General features: G+C 35.0%; 1 pseudogene; it reads left to right on the top strand.

Moving 5' to 3' along the window:
• Positions 1–9,224: 9,224 nt before the first annotated feature.
• Positions 9,225–11,789, top strand: part of LOC112032106 (uncharacterized) — a 6,764-nt pseudogene continuing 4,199 nt past the window's right edge.

The raw sequence follows: 11,789 nt of genomic DNA, 5'->3' as shown, positions 1-11,789 counted from the left end.
TTTAGAAGTTCCCTAAGAGGAGCCAATGAGTTTTGAAGTTGGTTTCAGCTTCCAAAGGATGACACACTATTGCTCTGTTAAGTAGCAAGCCACTTATAGCAACTTGGATAAGTGTGTCCCGATTTTCCAGAATGATGACAGAAGTGAGGTTTCTTCAGCTAAGACTTCTTATTAGTGGAGTGATGATTGTTCTGCTTAGTTTCTCTCTTAACAACCTTAAGGGGTGATCCTAGAATGGATTTACCCTTATCATGCTTATCCTCACTAACAATTTCAATTTTGGGATAAATTATCTTAGGTTTAGCATTAGAAGCAGGAGGAACAAAAAAAACATTATTAAAAGCACTAGAGGAAGTACTGCAATAAGAGAGAGAGTGATCATACCTAAGACCAATTTTATCAGATGCATCCCTTTTGGAAATTTAACAATTCATCCAACTTAGCACTTGATTGAGCTCTCACTTGAAATAGCTCAACATCCAATTTCTTGGTCTTCTCAACTAGGAAGTTATTTTCAAACTACAGTGCTCTGATGGTTTGGGTTGCTTCATCAACTTTAGTGGAGAGTTCCTCTAGTTCCAGCTCCACTTCACTTAGCTTCCTTATGGCTAGCCTATATAGCATTTCATGCTTCTTAGAATTCTTGTAAAGCTTTGAGTAGGCAGTACGGATATCATCTTTTTCATCCATCTTTTCAAACTTTATTAGATCCCTTTCCTTATCCAGCAGTTATTCGAAATCCTTGGAAGAATCAATAGTAGCTATGAAGTCGCTGACTATTCCTTCTTGATCACTATCATCTGAATCTACTTCTGGTTCAGTATCACTCAAGGTGGCAGCTAGGGCTTTGCATTTGCCAATTGATTTGAGATAAGTAGGACATTCTTCATTTGTCCGTACCCTTGACACCTATAGCATTTTGGACTAGCCCGTATGTTGATGCTTTGTCCAACTTCTTTGGATTCTCTTTTAAATTTATCTTGAGACTTAAATTGAAAGAATTTAGACTATTTGTGATCCTTGTCATTTGCCTTGACATTCGCACTCTTGATGATCTTCTTGAATTGTCTAGTAACATAAGATTTAAATTTTGATTTCTCATCTTCAGACGACTCATCTTCTTCATCATTCTTGGCTTTTAGAGCGATATTCTTACTCTTGCTCCCTTTGCCAATCCTTACTAAACCTAATTCATAGGTTTGTTGATTCCCAATCAACTATGTCAAAGGAATGGTGTCAATGTCCTTTGATTCTTCTATGGTAATGATCTTAGCATAGAACTGCTCTAGAAGATATCTGAAGACTTTCCTTAAAATCTTAGGCTCTGGAATCTGTTCGCCTAAGTTCAATGCTAAATTCACTATGTCTTTGAGCTTGCCATAGAATTCATCAAATGACTCATCATCATCCATCCTTATTTCTTCAAAGCTAGTAGTGAGCCTTTGAAGCTTAGAATCTTTCACAGCTTTAGTGCCTTCATAGGTGTTTTGAAGAATTATCCATGCTTCCTTGGCATTGTCAATGGATGAGATCTTTTTTAAATTCCTCATTAGTCATAATGCTAAACAAGGCATTCAATGTTCAACTGTTGAAATTTGCAGCTTTGATCTTGTTATCATCCTAAGACGCTGGTAGATTCGTAGGTTTGGTCCATCCAATCTCAACAGCCAGCCATAACTTTTCATCTAAAGACTACAAAAAAGCTCTCATGTGTACCTTCCAGTATGAATAATTAGTACCATCAAATAAAGGAGGTATAATCAACGATTATCCATGATCCATAACAATAAGGGTCAATGAATCACACAGCAAAGATTAAAACCTGATCAGAGTGTGCCTGCTTTGATACCACTTGTTAGTTTAAAAATAGATTGACCCCAATTAATTAATTCAACTACCCAAGTTGATTAATTAAGTTAATTTACATGAAAATTGTGAAGGCACCAACAAATCAGCAAATAAACTAAATGCAGTGGAAAATAAATTGAGACAGTGACTTGTTGACAAATAGGGAAAACCTCTCACAAGGCAAAAACTCCACCGGATGAATTTAAGGTCACCACTCTCAAGAATCCACAAATCAATAATCAAGCGATTGCAAGTATGAAGAATCCTACCACTACTCTAGCCTATCCCAATATACCCACCTATAGTTGAACCTTCGCTTCAATACCCAATCAAACTTGATATTCTAGTAGTCTTCTTTCCTTTGTTGCACAAATCTCTAATATGTGGCTAACTCCTTCGCACAAATCCCAGTACTTAACTAACTCCAGCAACTTGAATGGTTGTTGTTGGCTGCAAAGTTCTTTACTTCATAAATGATGAAGATCAGGAAGCACTTGATTACAAAACCCTAAGGCACACAAAACTCAATAGCTTCTTTTAGAGTATATGAGTTCTAGGTCTCTTTTTTGTGTATAATGACTTTTAAAATAAGCCTTATATATGACTAAGGTTGTAAGAAGAGAAACCCTAATCAATCAAGTCATCATAGGTTGAATTTCAGATTTAGAAATTCTGAAATCGTAGATCTCGATAGATTAAGCTTATGTCAATCTTATCCATTAATCTTAGATAGCTACATCTGTTGAGCTTGTGTCGAGACTTAATGAAATAGCTTTTCTTCACTGGTTTCTTGGATCAACCTTCATGTCTTTAATGATACCACTTGATATGTTTGAACAACATACTTCTTAATACATTAAAACCAATTTAGATCTACCCAATTACAAGTAAAGTGCGTTTTGTCAAAGAATCAACCAATTACATGGAAAATATGACCCTAATAGAGGGAATAATAGAGTAATTATATAAAAATGAGGGAAAGAAGATTAAAAAGGGAGATGACGTGTATAGTGACAACTAGTTCCTAACCTGTGCAATGGACAGGAAAGTTCTTAGAGGATAGGGTTAACTTGCATGGTGGAGTCATACCATGTCTACTAGAGTTTGTTCCTAAGGTTGGAATCAAAATTGTCAAAAATGAAATTTTGAGCTTTTCAGGCACTAATATTTTAGAGCATCTTGCTAGCTCTTTCATTGAGGCACTATGTCATTTGAGACAACAAAGTAACTATTATGAGAATTTGATGAGAGAATTCCATATTGCATTGAAAGAAAATGAAAGTACATCAAGTATTTATAAAAAGTCTAAGAGTAACTAACTTCTTACTAACTCCACAATATACAGATCTAGCCTCTACAACCAATCAAATTAATACATGTGTATATAAATAATAGCTATGAATTAAACTAATCCTAAAGTACATGTAGTATAGCTATTTTAAATATAAACACTGTCATTTATGCAATCATAGCTACAATTCTTCCATTGCTCTGTTCTGATACTCTACCTCTCTGCCTGAGTCAACAACTACAATCCAAACTTGCTTGACCGTTAACATGAGTCCTTGATCTTGTCCTTCTAAGAACTATGAAACATCATTGGTTTCTTTATCTTAATGGAATTGTTTAGGTCGGTGTAAAGATTGAAAAAAACACAAAGGCTTAAAAGAAAATACTGACCTCTTTACATAGATATGGAGAGTGCCACCTAATTGAAAAATAAAAAAGTAACGAAACCAAGAAAATGAAAATTCCTAATAACAATTCAAGTAGAATTTGATCTTCTAGGTGTATACTTCTTTGACCCACATGAACTGCACTTGCACATAACTCTAAGATGAAGGGAAAATAAAATAATAAAGAAGCATCTTGATGAATCCTTCAACAAAACAAACAAAAAGTTGTTGTAAGGATTGCATAAGAAAAAAAATGAATGTGGTGGTGAGAAAGGAGTGCATAAAGGTCCTACAAGAATGTTAAAGAAAAATATGTCAACGTACATGTAATATTTGGAAATGAGTTCAAGGCATACATATGAAGGTTTGGAATATATGTTCCTTCCATGCCATTGCATACCACAGCTACCTTCTCAGGTAGAACATTTTGTCCACAATTTTCTAAAGATCTACGTCAAAAATTGTCACAAAATTAGGCTTAAAACCTGATGATAAACTCCTTAGTCTATAAAGTCATATCCCAAAAATCAACTGGAGGGAAAAGAATTGTACGCACGCACACACACACATACAAATAGGACAGACATACTTCACATTTAGCTGGCATTTTTCTGAAGCTCATAACTCATAATTAGACTTTGCTTTACAATCTGCGCAATAGTAATCTACATTCTCTAGATCCTTTGAACCATACACAAGTCAATGAGTAAACACATATAAGACATGAACAGAAATTGACATCACAATTCATAAATCAAGTGTATTAAGCACACCTTGAAAAGCTTGCTGGAAATATTGTCACACTCGACATGCATCCCAACATTACAACCATCACAACACACTTGATCAACATCTCTAAATTCATTGAATTGTTTTTAAAAGGAAAAAGAATAGGAAAAATTATAAATCAAATTCATATTTGCATGTAATCTCACCCAATTACCTAAAAAGAACAATCTGATATTGAGGTCGGGAAGGAGAATCTAAAAATTAGAAGAAGAGAGATAGAGATTGAAATTCTAGTGTGTTCCAAAAATTTTATGCTAAAAATTCCAGAAATTTAATGATAAAAATTCTAGAATTTTCAATTAATGCAAACAAAATAAAGAAAGGAATAAACTACAAATTTTTTTACTAATATATAGTTATGGCAAAGTTTCTGAGAAATAGTTTGGTACTAATCACTTGATGAACGAAATGAAATCACTCACTATCTTTGAAAAATCAAAAATTTTCAACCAACACAAACAAACTCACATTGTTCCTTTTACAGAACTTGACATATGAAATAGAAAATTGGTTTACAAAATGTTATTTGAAAACAATTCAGAAAGTTATTCAAAATATTGTGCAGTGCAGATTTTTGAGACATTTTATATAGCATCTCAAGAGAAGGAAAAACATTTGAGGATGGGATACTTAAGGGTTCTATGGTTGAATTTGTTAGGATTAGTGCCCTTAAATCCTATTGTATGATGCTATGTATGATATTAAGTTTGACATTGTGTATGACATTATGTATGACTTAATATTATGTTTAATAAATTTGTTTTATTATTATCTGAAATAATGGTAACATGAATATTCGAACATTATCACATAGTCCATGAGATGCATAGTATGTGATTTATGTGAAGAGTCACAGAAGATATAAATCACAAGTTCTTTGTAAACTCAGAATTATAGTTCGTAGTCGGTGATGAAATTGGGCATTTCATCTGCGAAGACTATAACATATTAATCATGATGATTTGTCTTGATCATGGAAGTTGTGACTTCTGGTTGATGTGTTAATTTGTTTTAAGAGTTAAGACATATTGAACTGGACCGCTGTGAGTTTTATTATTCTCCTAAAGACTGTCAAATGAATAATAAATCTCACGACTTACATTTGCATGAACTCTTAATCCTGAGAGAATAATGGACCTGATCATGAGGTGTAGGTTGCTTTGATATATCAGGAGTGAGATCTAAAGTTATGGTCAAAACCTCAGTATGTTGGGCAGTCACATTTAGTGTTGATGGAACATGTATTCTCAAGATGGAATTCATAGTCTCTTAATGGAGATATAAAGTATTCCCTTGAGATAAGTTTAATGAGTTTGTTATTCAGAGAGTTAGGCCTAACCACTTTAGTAAGACTAAAGTATATATTTATGGAATTGGATTTCATAAATGCATGAACTCTTAATCCTGAGAGAATAATGGACCTGATCATGAGGTGTAGGTTGCTTTGATATATCAGGAGTGAGATCTAAAGTTATGGTCAAAACCTCAGTATGTTGGGCAGTCACATTTAGTGTTGATGGAACATGTATTCTCAAGATGGAATTCATAGTCTCTTAATGGAGATATAAAGTATTCCCTTGAGATAAGTTTAATGAGTTTGTTATTCAGAGAGTTAGGCCTAACCACTTTAGTAAGACTAAAGTATATATTTATGGAATTGGATTTCATAAATATATAATGAATAACATTAAAGGATTAAATCCGGTACTCAAGGATTAAGATGTAGTAATTTAGAAAGTGGTAGTCTACATTAATGACTTTGTATTACTACGAATATTTTATGAAGGGGTTGCATGTATAATAAAGTCTTAGGATATAATTTATAGATAAGACCTAGAGTGCAACTATATTTATATAGTGGTATTAAATATAGTTAATAGTAACTTTAAACTTGTCAAGAGTTGACAGAAAAGCCCAAGGCCCATTGGAGCTATTGTCTTATTGGTCTATTTTGGTCCCACTCCAAGCCACACACTTAAGCCCAATTGGGAAGGCCCAAAAGGCCAGCCCAATTAGATAAATTGGTTAGATACAAAGGGAAAAACGTTTAGAATTTTCAGAGGGAAGAAACACCATTGTGAAGTGGTGTGTATGTAAGTTTTTGAGTGACTCACTAGTCATCCCTTTTGTTACCAATTGAGAGACCACACATCTTGGGCGTTAGTGGAATTGGAGTGAAGATTAAAAGTAGTCCCAAGTGTTTCAATCTTCGGTTTTGAAATTCACCACTTCAAGGTACGATCTCTTGTTTTCAAATTCTGAAATTCACTTAGTACGTGTTATCAATATCGAATGAAGTAGATCCGTTTAAAACTTATTTTCCGCTGCACTCATCTTTAATTTCCATCAGAATTAAGAAGTCTGTTGAATACTTTTATGATGATGGTACTACCTGGTTTCCAATGAAACATTGGCTTTTCACTTCAGGAACAGATGGTTGTCTACAAAGAAGAATCCCATAATTTTCATTTCCTACTTTTGCAACCCTCAACAGAAGTTAGAGTCATGATTTTATATAAATCTCCCATACCATTAGTATTAATCATTCTCAATATATACACCATTAACATAGATACAAATTGCTTCAAAAGTAGTCTTGTTTTAAAAACACCATAAAGCGGCAATATCGCGAGAAACTAATCATAATATTTGAAGAGAATAGAATGAAGCAACTTTCAAAGTTTTAGCTTGTCAAGCTTTTTTGCATTGTCTTGTACCTCCTAAAGTAGGGATATCAAGAGTGATATTGGATGAGCGGATAACAAACCAAACAATATATAAGTAAATTTGTGCCTAAAGGCGCTTTATAATCCATGACTTGTTAAAATATTTGGACATGGTGTGTTATAAATGCTTGAATGTTTTAGCTATTTAAACTATGCTTTATTATTTATCTTTGCTTTTGTAGCCTAGTTTCTTCAGCTAATGTTATGCATTTTCTTTAGTACTCCACACTTTGTGCCCTTGTTGGATCTTTCATCCTTGATGCAACTACCTTTGTGTTTTTGTATTGGTTGTGTGTTGGACATGCAAATAAAATTTTGCATTGAGCTTATTTGCTTGCATGTCCAAATGTTCATTCCTTGTGTGAATGATCATTGTGATCACTATTTATAGTGATTGTTCTTGTTTGGTCAAGCCATGTTTTATTGCTATAGTCGTTACTACTTGATCGCATTGTGCTTGTTCCATATGTATTACAAGATTAATGCTTACAATGATCGTCTTGTGTTTTTGTTTTCAGGAAAACTTGTTCGTTTGGTTCAAAAGCTACACAGTTTCTAGAATTAGGTGTGAATGAGTTGTGGTAACTGTTCCCAACTCACATTTTAAGTCTAGAGTCTGTTTTAGGGTTTTGTCACGGAATAGCCAAAGGGGAAGATTGTAGGGTTGAATTTATTCAATCATGTGTTGGCTTTATTCCATGCCAAATTTTCTTGTATTTTAGCAATTAGATACCTTATATTTAGTTGGGAATCATGTAAGGATTGTGTGTGAAAAAGTGTGTAAATCAAAGGAGTCTCGCAACAAACTCACGACTAGCAAGTCACCAAAGTGGCACATATGTGAAGCATGCAGGTAACTAAAGGGCCATGACAGCTGGAGTGCTACAAGACAAAAATATATAGTTTGGCCAAGCAATTAGCAAGCGACTCAAACTCGCGACTCGTTCTAGTTATGAGGTTGAGTCGCCAAAATGCCCTGTTTGGATGAATCCTGACTTTTCACATTCCTCACATACACTACTATAAATATCCTTATACCGACGAAATGTAGAGAGCTTCCAGAGAAAATTTTGAGAGAGAAACCCTAGGGAAAAACAAGATTGACTCATCCACAATCTTCATCATTTGATTCTCCAAATTCCTCTACTCTTACCCTCTCCATTAACATATCCTTGAGAGGTACATTTTGCCAAATCCTTATCTCACCATACCCATATTAGTGAGGAGGTATTTTGGTGCTTGGGAAGCAGTTTGGAGATGACCAATTTACTTGGTTAATGCAATGGGCTTATTGCGGGACCTGGGAAGCTAAAGAAGACAAGGTTAGGCGTAACCCTATTGGATCAAGAAGCTTGGAGGGATTAGGTGCATTGAGTAGATTAGGCTTGGAGGGTCTTTTGCTATTCATGTATCCTAACTGTATTCTTTAATGGATCATTTGACTGCTTGGAAGGCGGCAGAGAGGTTTTTCGCTGAGTTCTTCGATAACACATGCCGGTATTATCTTTGTGTTTGCATCTCTCTTCCCTTACTCTTTACCTTTTAATTGCTGCTTTGTTTGTGAGTAATTATGGTTTAGAGTGTTTTACCTATTTGGTTATAGTTTATATAAATCATTTCGCACTTATATTGTTTGTGTATAAGCTTATATTGGTGTTGTTAAAACTGGAGGTCTAAACAATCATTAGTGTTTTACATACTAATTAAACTTTCAATTGGTATGAGAGCGGATGCACTTGCTGTGGTTTCATTACCTAAGTGTGATCTTAGACCCTTATTAAGATGGATAGATCTCAATTGCTTAATGCTCCACCATGTTTTGATAGGAGCAACTATGCATTATGGAAAGTTCATATCAGGGCATTTCTATGTTCCAATGATGAAAGTGTTTGGGATGCTGTAGAGATAGGATGGACTAGGCTGGAGGCCGCCAAATCCACATGGGATAAGGCAGCCCATGCGGTAGCTAACGCTAATAGCAAGGCTTTAAATGCTATTTTCTATGGTGTTTCTCTTGATGAGTTTCACAGGATTTCTCATGTTACAATTACCGAGGAGGCGTGGCAAATCTTGGAGGTGACCTATAAAGGCACCAAAAAGGTGGACACCAAGTTGCAAATGCTAACCACACACTTCAAGGAGCTGAAGATGAGTGGTGATTGAGAAATTCAACTTTGGAGAAAAGATGGAGGACTCCAAGATTGTGAGGAAGATCCTACAATCATTGTTGGAGAGCTTCCGTGTAAAGGTTACTGCCATCGAAGAAAGCAAAGATCTTGATGAGATTAAAATTCAAGAACTCATCGGTTCTCTTCAAACCTATGAGCTATCTCTACCATCACAAAGGAAGAGCAAATCTCTTGCTCTAAAGACAATCAATGAGAGAATGGAAGCTAAAGACTCCTCAGCTGAGGATGAGGTTGAAAAGGAAGTGGCATACCTTGCGAAGAACTTCCACAAGTTCTCGAAGTTCAAGAGAGATGGGAAGCCCTTTAAGAAGGACAAATTCTCAAATTTTAAGAAGGACAAGAAAGACTTCAAGAAAAAGGATTCAAAAGACCTCCCCCCATCTCAAATGGTCACGTGCTTTGAGTGCAAAGGGCATAGGCATACGAAGAAAGAATGCCCCACTTATTCGAAGGCAAAGGGTAAAGTATTTGCCACTACCCTTAGTGACTTAGATAGTTCAAATTCAGATTCATAAGAAAGTTGTGATGGAGAAGGAAACTACTCTGCATTTATGACTATTGCACCTATGGACTCTTTTGAAGATTTGAATGCACTAGTGGAAGAGCTCGGTGAGCATATTGAAGTGGAGTCAATGGGAGTTAGTGAGGAATCTGATGATGAATGTGAAGAATATGTCCATGAAGGAACAAGGGTGATGAGAATCAACAAGCATTCAAGGATCCATGGCATATTCTAGTTGGGCCTATTATTAAAGCAAGATCCAAGAAGATCAAAGAAGCACTTAATGGGCTGATTCAAGAGATTTGGGCTGATTCTAACGGAGGACATTCCAAGCTTGGCCCAAAGGAAGATAAAGGCGTAATAAATTTAATCCAAGTTATTGAGGGCTAATCTGGCTTAATTGGGCATGATTTATGGCATGGATTAATGACTGATTGATTTTCCAACTCCATATCAGTTAATAGATATTTTCCTTAGTTTGGAGCATCTAGTTTTGGACCAGATCTACCTTAATTTTAGGCTTTTATTATTTAGAACGTTTTTAGCTATTTTTCCTATTTTGGATCTGCTAATTTCAGACCAAATCAACTTTTATTTAGGGTTTTATTATTTAGTACGTTTTTTATATTTTATATTTTCTATTTCCAGTGATGTCATATAAATAGCATGCACTCATTGTAATAGAGAGATTATTGAATAAAAATCAGAAAAGGTGAGGCTTTGCTCTTCTTTTGGTTCTTCAAGAACTATGAACTTATCAGGGATTCTTCCTTGTGGCGTTCAAAATTTATACCTTCGGTTCATGATTCAATTATAATCATTGGGTCAAGGTCTATTACTTATACCTTTGGTTCGCATTTCACTTATAAACGTTGGGTCAGGATTCTATCAAAAATCTGAATTGTAGTTTTCTTGGGCAAGTATTCCAATATTTTGTTAAGTCTCAAAGTGTGTCGATTGAGGTTCGCATCATTTGGTATCAAAGCACAGGTTCTAAAATCATTTTTCTTTCCCTTTATCTTTTGTTTCCTGTTATCATCTTGTCTTGTTCCTTTTGTGTTCTTTGTTCCTCGTTCTTATTTTGTGACGTGCACTAGGTTAAAATCGTGCACCAAGCTTCCAGAAGAAAAAAAATGTGAAAAAAAAGAAAAAAAGAAAAAAATAAAAAAGAAGAGACTTCAGAAAAGAAATAAAAAACAGAAAAAAAAATTATGTTTGTAGTTTCAATTCTCTTAGACCAAAATATTATTTTCTTTTGTCCTCTTCCTTTGATTTAGTGTTTCTGTCATATTTTTTCTTGCTATTGGTATTGGTTTAAATACTACAAGTTGAATTTCTTGATCAAGTTTATTAGTTTAAGTAGAATTGAAAAGGGGAAGATATGAGTGGAAAAAGGCAAGAGAGCGTGAGACTAATATCGAGAAAAAGCCAATTTAAGAGTGAAACACGAGTGTGAGTGGCATAATTTGAGTGTAAACACGTCAGGGAGTGTTGTGAGGAATTATTTCTAACATTTCTTTGTAGTTTTAAAATTATGTCTTCTAGGGATGAAGTATCAAACAAATAAGGGGAGGAGTCATCCATCATGTTGCAGGCTATGCAACAACAATTTAAACGTATGAACGTAGTGTTTAATAATATTCGAGATTAGATGGATAGGCAAGATGTTGTTATTGCTTCTTTGTGTGAGAAGCGTCCCCAAAGAGCCCTTAATGCTAGAAGGGAAGGAAGGCATACGCGCATGGATGATTCTGATGACTACTATGAGGATGAGTTTAAAGATGAAGAGGATCAAGCTTCATTGAACAATAAGGGCAGGTTTGGGCCAAGGGGAGAAAGGCGTGGTAAAGGTTTTCGAAGAGATCCAAGATGGCAAGATGAGACTGATAGAAGCCTAGGAAACATCAAAATAAAGATACCATCGTTCCAAGGGAAAAATGATCCAGAAGTGTACTTGGAGTAGGAGAAGAAGTTGGAGTTCATCTTTGAGTGCCACAACTACTCCAAGGAGGAAAAGGTAAAACTAGCTGTGATTGAGTTTACTGATTATGCTATTATA

The sequence above is a fragment of the Quercus suber genome, unplaced genomic scaffold (genome assembly GCF_002906115.3).
Source record: "Quercus suber isolate HL8 unplaced genomic scaffold, Cork oak 2.0 scaffold_602, whole genome shotgun sequence".
In the NCBI taxonomy this organism is placed as follows: domain Eukaryota; kingdom Viridiplantae; phylum Streptophyta; class Magnoliopsida; order Fagales; family Fagaceae; genus Quercus; species Quercus suber.
Note: the sequence above shows the minus strand (reverse complement) of the source record. Positions and strands in the feature narration are given on the sequence as shown.